The following is a 21,616-nucleotide window of genomic DNA, read 5'->3' as shown; positions in this document are numbered from 1 at the left end:
TTCGGCTGAATAGCTGTGTGCACCCTGTTTATAAATAAAGGTTTTCAAAAATTAAAAAAAAAATGTAAAAAAAACACGAGGTCCGCGCGCTTGCCACTGCGAGCATATGTTTTTAATTATCGCGCCCGTGTGTGGGCTCGATAATTGAAAACATATGGGCTTTGTGTGCGTGTAACAGACACCAATAGGCCATGGGCGGAGCAATGCGCCCGCCTTTGGCCTATTGCGTGCTCTGTTTTAAAAATACACGCACACAAAGCCCAAAAGCAGAACCCAAAAGGAATCGCACACACACGAGCTTGTGCTATTCCAGGGTCCGTTTTCAGACCCCAGACAATAGGGCTCTCGCCCTGTGTGAGCACTGCTGCGCAGTGCAACGCAGGTCATGAGCCCTAAAAAGCACTTTATATAGTTATGAGGAAAGACCCTTGTTTTGTGGAGATTAACCTCTTTAAAGTCTTGTTGTATTCTCTATAGAAGGATTCATGTTATCACAGATTTCTGGATGAAGGTGCTTGACGAACAATCACATTGGCAAAACACAAGCAAGGTCACTGGAGACTTTTCAATTCATGGTCTATTGCACAGCTGTAGCATAGAATTTGCAGTAGATATTTACCCAACGAGGTAGCACTAACTAGTTAGCCAGTAGAATGTACTGCACTTGGGTTGACATTTTGTGCAAAGTTGTGGACTCTTGTTGGATAAAGGAGCAAGCAGCTACTGATAGACCCATACAGATATTCAGACACCCACTCACACACCCATTCTGCCACTCACACATCTACTCACAGACCCAGTTACAGACACACACACACACACACACACACTCACTGACCCATACAGCCACTCACACAACTATACAGTCCTTAGAATGATGATTTTGCATATTGGGACCCCACTTTTTTCGCACACCCCACTTGACACATAACCCCGAAACTTTCAAATCACAAACTAGACCCCCCCCCCCCCCCCCCCCCAAAAAAAAACGTTTTGGAAAGTTTTATGGAACTTCGTCAAACTGCACCAAAGTTATCATTAAACTAAACGCTGTCCTAACTATATCTACCTAGTGGCACATTTTTATATAAATTCACTGGAAAAAACAAAAGGTTACAGGGACGTTACAGTTAAGCTCAGATTTCACTTGTACAAAATCAGTGAAATTTATCTGAGCTAACTATAACTTACGCCTGCAATGCACTGCTTATGACCTCACTTATTACATCACTCATGACAATGATCATCTCAAATGATATCACTGGTGACATCATCCACAAAACCACTTACACCCTACGCAACTTCTTAACCATAGAGCCACTCATACACCCACTCATTCACCTATGCAGGCACTCACACAGCCACTGACCTACCCATACAACTACTCTTACCCATATAACAACTCAAACAGCCACACACTCACCCATACAGCTACTGACACAACCACGTATTCAACCACTTACACAGCTATTCACTTTCACATACAACCTCTGAACACAGCCACAAAGTCACCCATCTAGAGTCACACACAAACCTCACTCTCCAGTACAGCCACTTATACAGCAACTCCCTTAACCAAACACCCACTCAAACAGCTGCTTACCCATACAGCCAGTCATTCACCCACCCACTCACTGACTAGTATAGCCACTCAAACACCCATCCATGCAAACTCTCACTCACTGATTTAGACACTCAGACACCCACCCATAGCGCTGACCACACAGCCACTCGCTCACCAGCACAGCTGCTCTCACACCCACTTATTCATCCATACACCTACTCACTTTGCCATTTATTCAATCATGGAGCCCCACACACTTTTTCACTAATACAGACACTCGGAGACTCACTCGCACACGGATGCAAATAGTCACATAGCCCCTCACATAATAAATGTTAGAACTAGTATCACTCCGTAATACTCAAAGTATACTAATTTAACTTTTGTGGTACCTTGGTATGTATTTTTAACACTCATAAACTTTTAAAAACCACTCACAATCACTGGATGATGTCAGTCAGTCAAAATAAAAATTTTAATCAGGCAAAGCCCATAAAAGGACAAGGTGATAAAACATAAATTAAAAATGTAGATACCGTTTCCACTACCCCCTATGGGGGACTCCATATGCCTGGATACCTAGCCACAGGAGGCTGCATCGGCTGCTTTGGAACCAGGACCCATTTGTGCTTCAAAGTGCTGCTCGGACTCCCACTGTGCGGTTCACTGTTTCCACTGCCGCCTATGGAGCACTCCACACCCCAAGAAGCCCACCACCAGAAGGTGCCATCAGCTGCAACAGCTATCACGCTGACCAGACGGGACCCACTAGCCGTCCCACGGCGATCACATTGCGGATCGCAAAGAACAGGCTCGCCACATTGAGCGCGGCCCTTCACAAGCCCACAAAGCCAGCAGTAAATAAACTACTGCGAAGGTCACACTACTAGTATCTACATGGAAACATCATTGAGGTTTCCCTACTGAACCGTGACGCTGCCTAACGCTAACCGCTTGGCGTCCTAGATTGATGCCTTCCTCAATCCCGTCACCGTCGTAACCGCACTACAATATAGTGCCCCTGCTTGTATAAACACAATCAGGCAAAATTGTTAATTGTAGTCCTGAAGATGATCCCAACTTAATTTTGGAGACAGGGATCGAAACGTTTGTCGACTGTTTGTACAGTACTGCTTCCTTTTCATTTTGTAATATGTTTTGCAGTCACTGTTGGTTAGAGCTTATGTAAGATTTCACTGTACTGTAAGCCACCTTTTTCTCCAACCTGTTTGCCTGTTATTCTTTCTTCCCCATGTATTGTTTTTCTCTTTGACTTGGTACAGGCTTGTGCCCAGTTATTAATTTGTGGCTTGCTCCACTTCTAAAAACTGTATATACTCACTAATTCCTTGAAATAAACACCTCCTTGTCCGACTGGGCACTGGAGGCTAAAGACACACAGTTCTTATTCAAAGCCTGTGCTTATTATTCTTTGAGGCATCTAAAAGCTTAGGACCTTTGTTAGCTTTAAAATCAGCTGCTTTGGGGGCAGGACCCATCTGTGCTACAAAGCAATGTCCCAACTCCTGCCTGTCCGCAACAGGAAGAGGCAGGGTAGGGTCACCCTCTTGATACTTGTATTAAAGCCCAATGTTTTATGCGCTAAATTGGTAGACCATTTTCTTTGACTTTTCAGCCATTTCTGATCTCTCTGTGTTGGTCATTGTGGTTGACCTAAGGAATCTGGTTTGACTATATTTCCTTGCCCCTCATGGTTATTTTTGTCTATGCCTCCCCGGTTCCCTTGTTACTTACGTTGTCTAAAGTAATTGGGCAACGTAAGACTACAGCAGCCCCTCCAAGGAGCTCTGGGACCACCTTGGAAGGATTTTTGCAACGTGCAGTAGTAGTGATTTCAAAAGAAATTGAATTAGCAGAACACCGCCTGTCGCTTTCTTTACCACCTGGAGTTTTTTTTAACCCCAGCTCAGACCATTATGCCTGTTCAAAATAGTGCTGGGAATAACAAATCTACTACCTCAGCAGAGCTACTAAGCCCGGAAATAGTTGTGAATTTTCATTCAGTGCAAGACATAGCTACGGAAGTAGGAAATGGTTCAACTGGGGGTCAAGTAGGCAAAAGGAAAGCAATGGCAGCAGGTTCTAAACAGAAACTGCTTTGTATTACGACTTCACCCACAGCACCTGGAAAAGTTATGGCAAATTCTGATGTATATTTTAGGACATTGTGGGCTCTTGTTAGTGATCTTAAAGTATCTTTACTGGATCATATTTCAAGTAGATTTGACTCCTTTTCTTCACGTTTGAAAGCCATTGAATTTAGGCTAAATGAATTGATCCCTTCTTGCCCTTCTTCATAATTTATAGGCATATCTCAACCTTCCTCATGCACGGAGGTGAGGCATGCGGCATCCTCACCTGTAAGTGTCAAGCTACAAGCTCTGGCCCTTCTTCATTGACATCAATTCCTCCGCTTGCTCATCCAGGTGATTGAAGAGAAAACCGGAAAGAAAAAGGGACTTTATTAAAACTGGGTTGCGCTGACTTTGTTAGAAATGGTTCATCCAGTGAAGTTCCAAAACCTATAGGAAGTAGTAAAAAAAATTCTGCAACTTCCTCCTGAATGTATCCCCTATGTTTTAGTGTTAATAAATGTCCCTTCTCTTTCGTCACAAGCAAATGAGGTTTTTCTAGGACTAAAGAATATAATTATTTATTGGTTTAAAGATAAAGGAGGTTCGATCCAAAATATTTATGGCACGAAAAACCCTCTGGTTAGGCTCAGGCAGAAAGTCACTGAGTGACTGTGTGATCATTAACTTCAGAACTCCGTCGGTGGTAAAGACTTAGCCGTGCAAGAAAATCAACTGGATGTATCAACAGTGATGTCAGCACTGATGTTATTAGAGAGCTCATGAGTGCTGTCACTGACCATGTCATGAGTGATGTGGTATGTGAGGTCAGAAGCAGTGCATTGTGGGGGCATAGGGTTATTCCTTCGGAAGCGGACGCTCCCCACGACCCCTGGTCCCACCTGGGTATCGTTACTCTGCTGCATTGTGCTGCTGAATCACTCTGCAACTTAGAATTAGTTCTGGTGCCTGCGCTGCTCGCATTGCCTCCCCAGCTGCATCTGCCATTATAGTGCTCGATATTCAGCTGTTTTGATTTCGTGTGCTGCTCGCTTTGTTTGGCCTTATTTAAATCGCATTGCCTCCGTATTTATTTCCTAGGGTTGTAGTGATTGCCCGCTTTGCCTGCAAAAGTATGTAGCCTGATTGTGCCAGTGCCCCTGCCGACAGCGTAACCCTGTCTGTGCCCCGGCCTGTTCCGGTTTCGTTTTGCCAGCCATTTTGTTGTTGTTGTGCATCTGAGCCCGCCCCCTCCACCACGATCCCGCCTCCCAGCTGCTCCTCCCTCGCCCCTCCCTCTCCACTATCCACATATGACTGATGCCTTCGCGCGCAGCGTTCACGCACAGCGGGCGCGCCCCATGCACGCCCCATGCGAGCCAAAGGTAAGCCCGTCTATGCCTGTCCGCGCCTGGACCGCGCCCAGCGCCAGACCCCCTGGCCCTCGCAAAACCCACACCACTCACTTAACATATGACGCCGCTACTCTCCTTGCCCTTAACCCCGGACGCACCCCACAATGCTGCGTAGCTTCCCCAGGACACACCCACGGACCATTCGCTTGCCACTCCTGCAAGTTCGCCTGCATCAGGACCCATGCCAAATCCTCCCATGCCAAATCCTCCCCCTCCAAACACAACTCCGACTCATCTCCGAGAACTACATTCTACTGGGAGACCTCAACTTCCACCTGGAAAAGAATAACGACCGCAACACCACCACCCTCCTGGACAACCAGACAAATCTCAGACTCAAACAACTTGTTGACACCCCCACCCACTTAACCGGACACACGCTCAACCCTATCTTCACCTCCAGCAAACACATCTCCTTCGATCACACCACAGCTCTCCATTGGACGGACCACAGCTGCGTTCACTTCAGCTACAAAAAGACCACGACCCACATCCCACCACAACCTATTCCTCAAAGAAACTGGAACAAAATCACCACCGACCAACTCTTCACATCGCTTAACCAAAACCCCCCCGCCATAGCATCGGACCCACACCAAGCTGCCACCAAACTCACACAATGGATCACCCACAGCGCTGACGAATTAGCACCCTTGAAAAACCACCCGATCAAACAAGGTAGCAAAAAGGCGCCCTGGTTCAACGATGACCTTAAGAATTCCAAGAAGTTATGTCGTACCCTCGAGAAAACCTGGAGAAAAAACCCAACCACCAACAACCTGACCACCTTCAAGGACGCCACCCGCAAACACCACCAATTGATCCGATCCACCAAGAAATCAGCATTCAAGGATCGACTCGACAACAACGCTCAAAACAGCAAAGAACTATTCAACATCGTCAAAGAATTTACCAACCCCACCGCCGGCACCAACGACATCACTCCCTCCCAAGACCTCTGCGACTCTCTATCCTCTTTCTTCCACAACAAAATCGCCGACATTCCTAACAGCTTTGAAAACCTGTCCGAGGAACAACCCACTCCACCCACCTCCGAACCAAAACAGCATTCTCACAACCTTTGCGCCTGGAACCCAATCGCTACTGAAGACACCATCCGTCTGATGAGCTCCATCCACTCAGGTTCACCAACTGACCCATGCCCCCACCATAACTTCAACAAAGCAGACTCCATCATCGCACCCCATCTCCGCGATGTCATCAACTGCTCCCTCAACTCCGCTACCTTCCCAGAAAGCTGGAAACATGCCGAACTCGGCGCCCTTCTGAAGAAACCCACAGCGGACCCCTCTGAACTTAGGAACTACCGCCCCATCTCACTCCTCCCCTTCCCGGCCAAAGTCATCGAGAAAGCCGTCAATAGCCAGCTCGCCGCCTTCCTTGAATCCAACAATTCACTCGACCCCTTACAGTCCGGCTTTCGAACCAAACACAGCACCGAAACCGCTCACATCGCTGCTACGGATGACATCCGAACGCTACTGGACAACGGAGAATCAGTTGCCCTCATCCTACTTGACCTCTCCGCCGCCTTCGACACAGTCTGTCATAACACCCTCATACAACGCCTCAGCAACGTCGGAATACAAGGAAAAGCGTTGGACTGGATCATCTCGTTCCTCGCCGGAAGAACACAGAGAGTCCGCCTCCCCCCATTCAAATCAGAGGCCACCGAAGTCATCTGCGGCGTACCACAAGGATCATCACTCAGTCCCACCCTCTTCAACGTGTACATGAGTCCCCTCTCAACCATCGCGCGACAACACGACCTCAACATCATCTCCTACGCTGACGACACCCAGCTAATCCTTTCCCTCACCAAAGACCCCAACACCGCAAAACCAATCTACAGGAAGGAATGAAAGAAGTAGCCGAATGGATGAAGAACAGCCGTTTAAAACTAAACTCGGACAAAACGGAAGTCCTCATCTTAGGATCGTCCCCCTCTGCATGGGACGACTCATGGTGGCCACCGGCTCTGGGCACAGCACCCATACCTACAGATCACGCACGGAACCTGGGCTTCATCCTAGACTCCTCCCTCTCGATGACCAGACAAGTCAACGCTGTTTCATCATCATGCTTCAACATCCTACGCATGCTCAAAAAAATCTTCCACTGGATCCCCGCCGAATCAAGAAAAACGGTCACCCACGCACTAGTCACTAGCCGACTAGATTATGGACACACCCTTTACGCCGGAACCACAGCCAAACTACAGAAAAAACTCCAACGCATCCAAAACGCCTCAGCCAGACTCATACTGGACATCCCCCGTCAAGTCCACATTTCCGGTCACCTGAAAGATCTCCACTGGCTTCCCGTCAATAAGAGAGTAACGTTCCGTCTCCTCACCCACGCACACAAGGCCCTCTACGACCTAGGACCCGAATGCCTCAACAAACGACTGTCCTTCTACACACCCACCCGCCAACTACGTTCATCCAATCAAGCCCTCGCCGCAATTCCGCGCATCAATAGATCCACCATGGAAGGAAGATCTTTCTCCTACTTAGCGGCCAAAACCTGGAATTCTCTCCCCACTCACCTCCGCCTTACACAGAACCACCTCTCCTTTAGAAAGCAGCTAAAAACCTGGCTATTCGATAAGTAATGCACCCACACTCCCCAAGCGCCTTGAGAATCTCTGGGTGAGTAGTGCGCTATACAAATTACTGAACTTGAACTAGTTGGCTCTGGTAACTATAATTGCTGAATTTTACTGGTTATGTACGAGTAAAATTTGAGCCTAACTGTAACGTCCCTGTAACCATTGTTTTTTTCAGTGAATATATATATAATTCGCCACTGGGTGGTTATAGTTAGGACAGCATTTCCATATGAAAAGCCTTTTTTTAATTTTTAAATAATAACTTTGACGCCTAATAGGCCGCAAATCATAAAAGTATTAGCAGACCAGGAGGGAGGAGGCGGGTGGGGAGAAGTTTCTAAAAGTTAAGTTCTGGTATGTTTCAACATAATAAGTGCAGATACTTGACAGAATTACTGTATTTCATGTATACACACAATGATTACATGACCGCAGAGGCGGATATTTTGTAAGAAATATTTGTAACCGAAACAGTATATCATGTGTATAGTTCTACCATGTATATGTTGGGGGAAGCAATGAAAGATAAAATGCCATAAGTACTAAATATGTTACATTGCGTTTCCGTTGTGGTATCCAATAAAGCATGTTTAAAAAAAAAAAAAACGAATCCCATGTGGGAGCGTATCCGCTCTGACATGAATACTTGGTCCCTCATGCCCCTGAATGTGTACGGCCTTTCGGCCATATTTAAAATGGTGGCCCTCCCGCGTCTCATATCAATTGCAGAACCACCCGTACCCTATATCACCGCAGTGGTTCCGGCGGGTCAAATCGGCGCTCGGTAACTTTCTTTGGGCCAGGGGAGTGGCGAGGGTGGCGCTCCACACCTGTTTTCTTTCCACGTATTGTGGTGGCCTAGCAACGTCAGATATCCTGTCTTATTATCAAGCCTCTCACCTCTTGGTACTGAACGACTGGTGGTACGGAGATCGAAGTGATCCGGCCTATGCCCTGGAGAGGTACCTGATGGACCCTGATACATTACACGTCCTATTGTTTTCGGCTGTTAAGAGGAAAAGGCTCCCAGTGGTCACTCAAATAGTATTCCAAATATGGCGCGGAACACTCCGCCGCATGGGGTGGTGGAATAGGCTAACGAGAGAAACCCCATTGTGGCAGAATGGGCAACTTCCGGCATTGATGTCCCTACAGGGGTTCCGTGGCTGGGACGCGATTGGTATCTCGGCCATAGGCCACGTTGTCAGGGGTACGACCCTTAAGTCGTTCCAGGAGCTGCAAGATGAATATGACATGCCCCGGACCCAGTTCTTTAGATACTTGCAGTTCCGTCATGCTATTACGCCAATCCTAAGGGGCCTAGACTCCTTTCCCGAGTTTAGCCCCCTGGAAGCTAAGATATTTATGGGGGAATTAGAAAGCAAAAAGATATCGTCTATATACCAAACACTAGTTACACATTGTTCAACTTCCCTCGACACTCTGCGGGCTAAGTGGGAGAATGATCTTGGTGCATTTGAGGAGGAAGACTGGAGAGAGGCGCTGGAAACCCCTAGAGGGGCAGCCATTGCGGTACGCCTGCGATTCATTCAGTTCAAATACTTACATAGGGCCTACTATACCCGGGAACGATTGTGGAAGGCGGACATGATTGCGTCCCCTGATTGTCTGAGATGTGGCACCTTCCTCCTTACAGTGTGGGCGTGTGATGGACTACAGAGGTTTTGGTCGGGAGTGTGGGACTGCTTGTCGGAGGTGTTGGGCTGGGATCTCCCCCGCACGCCACAATTGGGTCTCCTTCATATTCTGGGACAGGTGGGGGGCAATATTTATAAACGTCACTTGCTGTTGTTGGGTCTCACAGTGGCCAAGAGAGATGTTGCCCGAGCCTTGAAAGACCCCAGAGCCCCCCTGTTTGGAGTGTGGAAAAGGGGACTAGACTTTTATATGGGACTGGAGCGCCCGATCTTCGAAGCCAGGGGCTGCCCCCGGAAACATTATAAGATTTGGAAGAGGTGGGCGGACTATAGAGGCCTGTGGCTGGAACCGCCGACTCGTGATGAACCTGAGGAAAGGCACTTGGACATTGACCCTAAGTGATGAGGAGTACACACTGAATGTTTCTTGCTATACATTTTCTTTATGGTCTGTCTAGTCGCTGTGCAGGGGTTGGAAAGGGGGGGGGGTTTGGGTGGGGGAGTAGGGGGAGGGGGAGGGGGACGTAGAGTAGTTACTTGTATTTAAACTGCTGTTTGATTTGCCTGCAATGTGCTTCTTACTTTCATGCTCACAGCTCCTCCGGTTTCCGGGGCGCTGTGCATATCTTGTAACTGTTCAAACAGCACAATAAAATTTTGTTCTGAAAAAAAAAAAAACTAATAACTTGTGCGCCATTTGACAAATTTCCATGAAACTTACCAAAAAGTTTCTTTTTTTGTCTAGTTTGTGCTTTGAACGTTTCGGGGTTATCTGTCAAGTGGGAGTCGAGAAAAAAGCAGGATCCTAATATGCAAAATCCCCATGCGTTTTCCATAGACATCTTAAGAAGCGCTACTGCAAAAACTGCTGAAGAGAATTACACCAAATTTGGCAGGGACCTAGATCTTGATCCATAGATAGTGCTTTTTGTGATTTGGTGTTTTTTCAGTATTCTTTTTCATCTTAGGTTTGTATCTGTAACAAAGATAAATCCTTACATACATGCAATCTTTGTTCCCGACGGATCCAACAGTGACTACAATGCAGGAGATGAAATTCGCTAATCCTACCATGAATAAAGCTGGTTTTATGTCCTCTAGGTTGCCAGTGGTCTTGACATCACTTCTGACCCTATCCTTATCTCACCCCCTGGTCCTACAGTGCTTCTTTTGCTGTGGTTACGCAAGGGTTCGTTGAAGTCCTCGACCTTCAGTTGTCAGTGGACAACATGCACACCATAATCTCCTGTGGTCCATAGCGTGGAGGGCATTTGTGCAAGTTATTCAGACACATCTTCAGACTTTGCAGAACTATCGGTAACAGGCTCACAATCGGTTTCACCCAAAAAAAGGGCAAGTTGAGGTAGACTCCTTCCAGTCTGCGGACAGCAGTCTAGTTCATCTTGCATAAAATATCATGACCCAGTAGTTTAGCAGGTGAGGGGCAGCATATAAGGAAAGCATTCTTGTCTATGATTAGACCTATGATTAGACCTATGATTATTGAAACAGGATATGAAACGTGATGTGTAATATACTGATTTGAAATTCCGAGTGCGTCTATGCACAAGTCTGAGAGAGGTAGTGAGGGGAAATCCGAGGGTTTCAGAGCAGAACGGCTTGCACCTCTATCAGTAATGCAAGTGGTGGGTTTTCCGTGTATCCTAGTCAAAATAGGGACCTTTCTGATGTTTGGGCATCAGGTACAGTAGACATCTTTTGGGCTGTCCTACAATTCAGTCTATGCACTCTATGTAGCTTGATTTAGGTTTAAATGGGGCGAATGTGAGACAGCATGGAGAAGCATCTCTTTTTCCAATGCCCCACCTGCCTGCAGACAAAACATGGCCATCCTGCATCTTTTACTCCTTCCCTCCTGTTTTCTTTCTCTATTCACCCTTCACTTTTTCCCGTGTGAGCTTGTCCACTTCTTTTGACATTTTGTTATATACTCTGTAATTACAAAGACATCAGCTTAGATTTAACAGATTGTTTCGTTCTTGTGACACCATTCAATGGTTTGCAACTTCTACTGATTCAGACAGCTTTTCAGTTTACCATCCAGTACAAATAGTCATATAATTTAGTACATCCGGTAGTAATTCCTGCACAAAAGCATCTTCCTGTCCCGTCTGGTTTGGAGGGGCGATGTGTGAATACCTTTCAAACACATTCTTGAAGCTGTCTAGATAATCTGCTAGTCAGAAGAGGTCCTAGGCCGTCTGAAGCCCTGGGCGAAAGGGAAGATGTGAGGCACCTCTAAGTGACATCACAGAAAGTGACTTCGCAAATTAATTGGTGAGAATGTACGGCAAATCACCAACATACTCAAGCATCACGTGGCACACACTTATCTTTTTCCTCACACACCTAAAGCTACAAGCAAAGAGGTGTATTTATGACATTAGTGGCCTTGAGACACGTGCTTAGCACTCATCATGTTCCACAGTCAACTCTTACTCTACTTCATCTGCAAAGGATACACCATTCGAAACATCCAGTTGGTATATCATGCTAATCTATACATCATGACCTACTCTACATACTTCTGGGGTTTAGGACATGAGACAACCAACCATCCTGGGCAACAGTCAGATTTAGGCCATACACGTTGCAGCATCGATTAGGCCACTTAGGAGCTGACAGTGATATTTCATATGCCATAACAAAACCAGCCTATATAGTCTGATTAACAAAGGATATTCGCAGAACAGCTGGGCTGCTGAATCCCACAGTGTCTACTTAGCACAGCACACACTGCACATTGTCATGTGGGAATTGAGATTTCTGTACCAGCACTCAGTCATAAAACAGAGAAAAATAAATACCAATGCAGTGACCTCTTTTCCTATGCAGCAAAAATAGCCTTAAAAAAACTAATATCCTGTATTATGTAATTTTCTGTAATAATGTACAGCTCCTTTCAGAAAAGCTTCCCCTTGCATTAATGAAAAAGAAATACATTTTGAATAACAGATTGCTGATTCCCGCTGCAAACATGTCAGTGTAGTGTAGCCTTTTTACTCTGAAAGTTTACTTTTCCAGAGCTTTCCTAAGTGGTATTGTGCAAGAGAAGAACACTGAACACGACTTTATATCCTCATAGAACTTCCACGTCAAAGACTTTGGAGTTTTAGGGGGGTGGGCAGAAGGCCCTACCCCCGGGATTTTTGGGTGGGTGGTAGGCTTTGCGGGCAAGTGGCAGCCCTGATAGGTTGGGGGCTCTTGGTTTTGACTACCTAACTACCTGTCAAAGGTTTTGAGTAGTTTGGGCCAAAATATCGGCCATTGGGTGCCATTTTAGTTTTACAGGCACCTTCGGCTGACAGAGATAGTAAGAAACAAGTTTTTTCAAGATGTTTAGGTTTCCTGTTTTGCCATGTCTTTGCTCATAAACGAAGAGGTCCACCAAGCACTGATAATTTTGAAATGTGCTGACAGTGTCTTGTCTGAAACTGAAACATTTTAGTATAATATAATATATACGATTGAAGCAGGTGACGCAGGTCTCTTACCTTAACATACAGAACTCAACAACGCGACGACCGACTCCTACCTGCAGAATCCCTGCACACGCGGCCCGCCCGATCTGAGTAGTGACTGACTGCTGCCTCACGTATGGCGTGTGCGCATGCTGAGTGCGTCACACTGAGCGGGGGCTGGCCATAAAATCATGTCCAGGGCCGACATTGGTAGCGCTTTCGCGCGCTACCAGATTGACGGCCCTGGGACCCACTGTCACCCGCATCATGGCAAGGCCGGCGTCACGTCATCACCACTAAGGCACCACCACCACCAAGCTAGGTGGTGGGGTGCGTGCAGGCGTCACGGTCAGGTTTGCATGCGTGCGCAGACAGTGTTCAGTTCCGGCCTTACTTACTGCCTGCGGCCCGGCCCCTGCGCGTGCGCTGTGCGTACTGCGCAGGCTTTTCCCCATGATCATCAGTTTTATTCCCTCAACTGCTGTGCCGGCGGCGGGCCCCCCCCCCCCTGAGTGCAAGGCCCTGGGCAGCTGCCCATACCGCCCATGGCTAGGACTGGCCCTGCTGCTGGTGACTCTCCTTTATTTTGCTATCAGTCGGAAGTCTTAATCCTACCTGTTTCTTTTGGACATGTAATCGCGTTCAGCAAGGCATCCTTTGACGTTTTCAGAACCCCATTGCTCCTGGGTTCCTGTCCCAGACGACTGATCTTCTCAACTAATTTGTCACTTTACTGGATACCACCAAACACAACACTTGATTTACGTCTGCCCAGTTGGTCTGATACATTTCAAACATTCTTCATGTAACTAGGTAGGTTTTTCTCTAATATTGGCAAACTTTTTTTTATGCTCATTAAATCTGAAGGGATCCAGAGAACAGGATCAATGATATACCTCCCGAGGTCGGAATAATCTCTTATTATGAGGAGGTGTTAGGAACTGGTAAAACAGGATCTTCATTGTCCGCGTCGCTAGAGTGATGGAAGGCCTTTGCCTTTTCTCTCTATATCCAGTTCCTAGCCAGCTGATCTGTGGTTTAAACTGTTTCGGGTAATAGTGGGGCTGCGTTCATGGTGATCCCTGGGACCAGCTTGGAGTTAAGGCACTCTTGGTCTAGACCACTTCACAAAGGGTAGTCTGCATTTCATCTAGCCACTCAAAAGCCTGCTTCTAAAGCTCTCCTGGCTGTTGCTCCCATCTTAACCTTTTCTTGTGTGTTACCTCTTTGAGCTCCATCTTCTGGTGTTCTCGTTAGAGCTGAAACTTTTCTAGGAGAATCCAATGGCTCACTGTCGGCATCCTCAGCCAGCATGGAGAAAACATCCAGTAAATCCTTTTCCCTGGGGTTACCACTCTTTCTTTTGTGGTTCAGTGATCTGGGGAGTGAGGGAGGAGACATGACAATAGGGGCACAAGCCCTAACTCTTTCACTAAAATGGCTTAATGGGTATTCATATTTCTCTCTTGTTTTATGGCACAGACTTGAAATTCATGCTTGAATTTGCTCATTTTTTTATACCAATTAAGAAATGTAGGCCTTTGCTCAGCATCTGTCTTAATTTTAGAATCCTTCAATTTCTTTCTCAAGTTGCTCAACTGCTCTAGATCAAAAGTATCATGCTCAAAGTATTTCTTCCCATCATAATTAGTGAGCCCCTCCCACTGATTGCTAAATTGGCCCCTGATTTTATTGGAGTGGCATTACATGCCCTGGGCAGGAGTCCCTTTTGTTTAGGGTCTATTATACTTGGATTTGTCTGCCCTCTTAACTTATTCATTCGTAAATGGAAAACAAGTGGTCTGCTGGCCTTGTGTCGCAGTTCATCTCTTGGAGGAAGGATGGCAAGGAAACTGAAAGAAGGGTAACGGATCCTCTGTTTCTCTCGATGATCTTGTGGAGGAAGGAAGGAAGAAAACGGTATCATGAAACTCGCACTCAAATTAACTGGGCCAGAGCAGAGGGCACGGCGCTGCGCGGAGAGGAGATAGCGGGTCTGCGACAGTTCCCGATCGCACACGTCTGGGATGGCATCCTGGGAGCCCTGCGGAGGGAGGGAGAGGCCAGGGGACTCACGCAGAGACAACTGAGAGGAGTAGGCGCCCCGCGAGCGGCGACACCATAGATAGGACTACGCGCTGCGCACCCCCTCCCCCCCCCCCCCCCAGATGGGCAACGCCGACCCCCCGGAACACGGGCCGCGACCATAATTGGCCACACACACACACTGGGGCTCTCCACCACACAATTGTCCGGCCACTGCATTTCGTACTATAGCCTAGGCACAAACCCCACGAGTACACTCCCCCCCCCCCTATTCCTAGCACCCCCAACACAACCCCACGTTAAACGTTTTGCACTCCTGTTCTCACTGGCTGCACATACACCCACCACCGCACAGCGGCGGATAGGTGCCGCTACTTGAACCCTCGCCAGGGACCGCGGGAGCAGGAGACACCCGCAGTCAGTGCAAATAGGGAGACACATAAGTCCTGCCACACACGACGTGCACTGAACCGGCAGTTGGGGTGACATCACCGCTCACAGGGCCCGTACCCCACCAGCTTTACAGCTACCTTTGCAAGCGAGCCATCGATCCCACCTCCCACTGAAGCGCCGCCAGCGCACGCCTTGCAAGTAGATGGGACGATGGTCCAGTGCGCGCAGTAGGTACGTGATGCGGCACTGGCACCACGGACACAATGGGACACACCGTAGTGAGCAGCCCTGTCTTTATGTTGAGGAGTTAATGGTTGAGTTATAGAAAAATGTAAAATGAGACGTCAATTACAGGAATGGTCGTGCAATAAATGTAAGACATTTGTACCGAGTATCTGTGACAAAGCACACCAGACAACGAACGAGACAATGCATAATGCCTTCCCCTGTACCCTATGCCCCAACAATGCACAGACTACTTGCAGCCGGCCCGCAGGGTTGTAGGCTTGGCTATATGTACTGCATTTTTTCTCGCAATAATAAACGTCTTCAAAAAAAAAAAAAAAAAAAAAATGAAACTCGCACTCAAAGATTCCCTAGCTTTCACCCTTTATTCGGTTATGCACCCAGAAGGGCTAACAGAGAGCCCTGTGCGGCTGGATCAGAGAGCCTTTCTCTCCAACATTAATCCTTCTATCCTCTGCGCTTTGGGTCCTGGCATACCTGCTTATCTTCCATCAGCATGAGGTTCATTACTTTCTAGAAGACAACAAAGAAGTCATTAGAGCCATTGTGCGAAAGAAGTCAAAGTGAAAGGAGATCATTATGGCTCAGTATTATCAGGAGTTGTATCCTTACTATCCTCTGTGGTATATTCTCGCAGAACCAATTATGATGCAGGATTCAGATGATTTCCTCTTTTGTCTAAAAAACAGAGACAATGGCTAACTTGTATGCTGAAAGTAAATTTACTTTTATTTGATTTGGTTTAAATCATAAAAAGTCTAACTTGTATGCAAAACTTCTACCTCCTGATCAATATCTATGACCGGCAGAAATTGACGGCTTTCTCCTCACACGTGTCACTCATCCTGAGCAAGAAGTACAACCTGCTACACATACTTGGAAAGAATACGGAAGACAGTTGAAACCCCAGCAATGCCAGCTAGATAATATTGGCTGCTTTCCACATGCTCTTAGAAAACGCTTCCAGGTCCTTTAACTTGTTCAGGACATGGAAAGAAAGTAATGCTTCTTATGTTTTTATAGAGCAGCTTAGAAATTTGATAACCAGTCCCTAGACTGAACATTTGTGAGGAAAGGGAATGCTTTACAAAAGCTACTCCAAGTCATTGTAAGATGTGGCACAATGGCTAGCAAATTATAGGCCTACGTTTGAAGTATAACTCAGTAGAGACCAACGTTTTCTAAATGAAACTGAGTTGGCTTCTGCAGTTGTCATGGACATGACCAACCTATTTTTTTTATATATATGTTTTTGTAACAGCTGGCAGTTGCTGCCTTTCTTTACTGGCATAGGTGGCTCTACATCACATTTTCTGGCCCACGGTGCAGGCACATGTCCTAAATAAATGCTTTGGCAGAGATTCACTCTTCATCAAGTATGTGGAAGAAGACCTTTGATGGACTGAACCTGACCCTCACTGCTCATTGTGTTCACTGCACAGTTCTATGCCTTAGGCACCTTTCAGAGGAGGCTATCTATAACACCACTGCTAATTATAAAGCCTGCTATATGACCAGCGCATATTTTGTCACTGGTGACACAGTATGTTTCCCGGTCTGCAGATTGCAGAGGCACCTCTCAATACAGGTCATAGGGCATAAGCAAAAAGACTTGACTCACTATGTGGCCCTACCCATCTTCTCCATGACAGTAGGTTACAGAATGTTGCAGGACTTTAAAGTGTTGTAAGGGGTCGTCTTAGGCAAGTGGGAACTGGTCTTTTTTGTGAGGCTTAGATTGCAGGTTATTTAGAAGATAACAGACGAAACTCCCCACAGACTAAATATGACTAATTTAATAAAAACATAAAATTAGACTACTGTCCCAGCTGTGCATAGCGACGAACAAACAGCACATATACAGAAAGATACAATGTATTATTTATCAAAACGACATGTATGATAATGATAACATATGTATAAATATCCGGAGTAATAAACAATTACACCATACATCTTTTACGGTTAGTAAACTTCTCATTCCTCATCATCAGAAAGTTAAATATATCCCAAGTCCTTATTTAAAACACACAATGTGAGGAAAGAAGTAAAAGCCACATGTACAAAGAAGCATAGAGCAGAATTGGGGTGTTTTGCGCCAGAAAATGCATTTTCTAATGTGCAAAAATCGATTCAATAACTTGGTACCGAATCGCAATTTGCATTTTCGACTCAGTATTTGGAAGGGGCAAGCTTTTGGGCCTCACTTCCAAATACTCCATCAATATGGTATGTATTACTGTTTTGCGAAAGAATTCTGGTAACAAAATAGTAATACTTTACCAACATTTAAAAAAGTGGTGGTAACCCATTTACAATTGGCAAGGGGTCCTCTTGGGAACCCGTTCCCTTTCGGAATTTTGAAAAAATATGTTTTAAGTGTGGGCAGTGGTCTCACGGACCGGGACCACTGCCTCCTCTTGAGAATTAAAACTTAAATCAATCTTTTATTTCTTTTTAAATGGATCCCATTTCCATTAAGAAAAACTGCCAGCATTAAAATATATAATCTATTCAAAAGCAATCACAGACATGATGTCTACTGACCCCAGTGATGGCAGCAAATCCTAGTGGGTTGCAAATTGCGACCAACCTAATTCTATGCTTGAGGTCGGTCTATATGCGACCTATTACAAATTGCTATTGAAACTCAAGAGTTTCATACATTATGAATAGCGATTTCCTAATTGTGATTCGCAGAACATCTCAATTAGGAAATTGCTATTCCTAATCTTCGTACATCTGGCCCCATGTTATCAATATTAGTCAATGCATTTTGTGGTATATCTCTTTGACCTCCTTTTTCAGGACAGTTGTATGGAAATCTTACATACACAAATTCAGAAGAAACTCCTTTACTCCTTCTTATCGGAAAGATCTCAAACAGTCGACTTGGACAACAACAAGTCACAGCCTTTCAGACTGCCTTGTGGGATACCCCAGGGGTCGTCACTGAGCCCTACGCTCTTTAATATTTATGTGATATCCCTGGCAGTCCTGATAAGCTCGTTCCGTTTTCAGTTTACCTCGTATGCCGACGACACTCAAATTGTGCTGTCCTTCAAAGACGATCAGGTAAAAGAAACGGGCCCGTTTTCATGACTGCATGAGGGCCATTGCACTTTGGATGTCGGCAAACTGTCGTAAACTGAATTCCACCAAAACTGAGGTGATTGTTTTTGGTAACAACCCTCATGTTTGGACTCCAGATTGGTGGCCAACTGAAGTGGGAAACCATCCTGTTCCCTCTCCTAAAGTGAAAAACCTGGGAGTAACGGTTGACAACAGATTGACTTTTTGTGATCACATTAGCTCAGTTGTGTCCTCCTGCTTCCTGATTTTACGAACTTTAAGGAAATTAAAACCCTATCTCTCGGACGTCAACTTTAAGATGGTAGTCACACTCCTGGTACTGTCACTCCTGGACTACTGCAACAGCATTTTTCTGAATGCCCAAAAACAACTTCTTAATAGGCTTCAGATAGTCTGCCGCTAGACTCCTGTCCGGTACATCCAAATTTGTTTCGGTCCAGGGAGAACTCACTAAGCTATATTGGCTTCCGGTGAAACAAAGGGTTCGTTTTAAGGCTCTTTGTATAGCCTTTAAGGCCCTTAATGGTACCTGCCCGTCCATCTGAGGCAAGGGTTCAAATGGTATACCCCCACCAGAACCTTGCGATCACCGGGAGCCGAATATTTTCAAATACCCACCTTTAAGAAAGCCAGTTGGGGAGGAAAGAGCTTTGTCACCTGTACTTCCAAGCCTTGGAACGAACTGCCGTTTCATCTGAGAAATGCTGATAATCTTCTCTCCTTTAGAAAGGGTCTGAAAGGGTCTGAAGTGAAGTAGTGTGGCTCACTGGTAGTGAAGTAGTGTGGCTCACTGGTTAGAGGCGGCAGACCCGAGAGCAGAGGACGGCCCGGGACCAGGGTTCGATTCCCGACGCGGCAGGTTTCTGGACCAGGGTCAGCGGACTCGATAATTCTCTCGCCTCGGTGCCCACTCTGATCAGCGATCACACTCGGCAACTCTGGGCATTAGCTTGCCTCATCTTCACTAACGCCCCAACCAGACCGCCGGGGATGCCTGGTCTCACCCTGGAGATACCCACTAAGGGACCATCTCTCAGGGAAGCCAGGAAGGGTTTCGCAGCGGTCGAAGCGCGGAGATACTCCTCCGGGAGTCGATCCTAGCGCTATATAAACCTGCAATTAATTTTAAATTAATTAAAGACCTGGTTGTTTTCTCATTAACCACTTCGATCTACGGTTAGGCCGAACTTAGCGCCAGGACACCCAAGGGTATCGCGCTTTTTTGTAAATTCCATTAACATATAACATTCACATGGAGTTATTCACATATAAGCAAATTAAAAACATGTCGAAAAACAAGCATAAAAAAGCAATAAACCGATGCAACATTATTTGCACAGACAGAACAGTACCCATCTGTTAACTCCTAGGTTGTCTTCATCTTTTAAATAAGGAAGATATTGATAAAGCCCAAGGCAACAACTTCTCTACATGCAACGTTGTTCTCCAAACTAAAAGACTTTGAAAAAGTGCATATTTCTTCTCATTAAATGTTAGAAACAGGTGTTTTACCTTTGTCCTTGCACTTGTTAATGGACCGCATAAAACTATATCCCTAGTGCGAGGGAAGGAGACACTTAAAGCAGCTACAGCAGGATTTTCTAACCATGCGATGTAACATAACTCACTGATATTCCGCCTTCCATCACAGTTGTTGAATAATATGTCCGAAAAGTTAGTAAAAACAGTTCCGCAAGTGTCTGGACATGTGCTGCAAGGGCTTTAATTCTCAGTATCACATTCTAATAGTGTAGTTCGTAGATGAAGTCAAAACTTATGCGAATACTGTATCGACTACATATTTCTTCCTTCCTCAACTGCACTAAGAGAAGATTTAGGGCCTGATTGCGAGTGTGGCAGTCTTCCGACCGCTACACTCGCTGCGGCGCAGCAGTGGCGGTCCACAGTCTGCCTTATTAAGACTCTCACCTTGTACCGGCGTTGGACCACTGGCTGTACCAGGGTACAGTTGTTGCCTGGCGGTGGTGGAGCTGCGCCACAGTGTAAAATGCTCAGTGGGATTGCTCCAGTCCTTCTGAGCATATTATGAGTTCCTGGACCACCAGCCATTTCATGGCCAGAGCTCCACCATGAAAAGGCTGGTGTTGCAGGAACAAAGGGGGCCCAGAAGGGCCCCCATGCCCCCTGCCAGGGGAATACATTCAGGGGGCACAACATGTGCAAGCCGTGCTGAAACTTTTTCTTGCCATTCCCATTGCGATGCCTGTTTTCCAGGCACCGGCATGAGAAAGGTAAAGGACCGTCCGCCTCACCAGAGTTCAACTCGTAATAAGGCGTGCGGTCCTTGCGCGGCTTTGGCGGTGTTGTGTTGCGGAGAGCCGGCCTGAATCGTTTTTGGCCACTATAGGTGTGGCAGGGTATACTCCGACATGAGTCCCTTGCTCACTGCACCATCAGGATTCAAGCAAGCTGGGCCGACGACAGCTGAAATGCCAGAAACCGATCCCCGGAAGCTTGTCTCCTTTCTGGTGAAGAATTGGCTTGGTAGTTTAGTCTGCCCTGTTCCCATGATGCACTGGGCCAGGGACAGACTGATTTGCATATAGCCAGGTTCTGAGCTGGGATGGTGCAGTGAGCTAAATAACGGTGATGGATCAAGCCCTGATCTTTGGACTGGGTAAGAGTGGTCTGCTTATTTCAGACACTCTGTTCATCACCACCCCCTTTTCTGAATCGTTTTTGGCCACTATATGTGTGGCAGGGTATACTCAGACATGAGTCCCTTGCTCACTGCACCATCAGGATTCAAGCAAGCCGGGCCGACGACGGCTGAAATGCCAGAAACCGGTCCCCGGAAGCTTGTCTCCTTTCTGGTGAAGAATTGGCTTGGTAGTTTAGTCTGCCCTGTTCCCATGATGCACTGGGCCAGGGACAGACTGATTTGCATATAGCCAGGTTCTGAGCTGGGATGGTGCAGTGAGCTAAATAACGGTGATGGATCAAGCCCTGATCTTTGGACTGGGTAAGAGTGGT

General features: G+C 46.4%; 1 protein-coding gene across 1 annotated transcript in view; it reads left to right on the top strand.

Annotated features, from left to right (window-relative positions):
- The window catches only part of MEIKIN (meiotic kinetochore factor), a 976,054-nt gene that overhangs the window by 888,172 nt on the left and 66,266 nt on the right, over positions 1-21,616 (top strand). The gene's annotated exons all lie outside the window — the stretch shown is intronic.

Source organism: Lissotriton vulgaris, chromosome 7 (assembly GCF_964263255.1).
Source record: "Lissotriton vulgaris chromosome 7, aLisVul1.2, whole genome shotgun sequence".
NCBI lineage: Eukaryota > Metazoa > Chordata > Amphibia > Caudata > Salamandridae > Lissotriton > Lissotriton vulgaris.
Note: the sequence above shows the minus strand (reverse complement) of the source record. Positions and strands in the feature narration are given on the sequence as shown.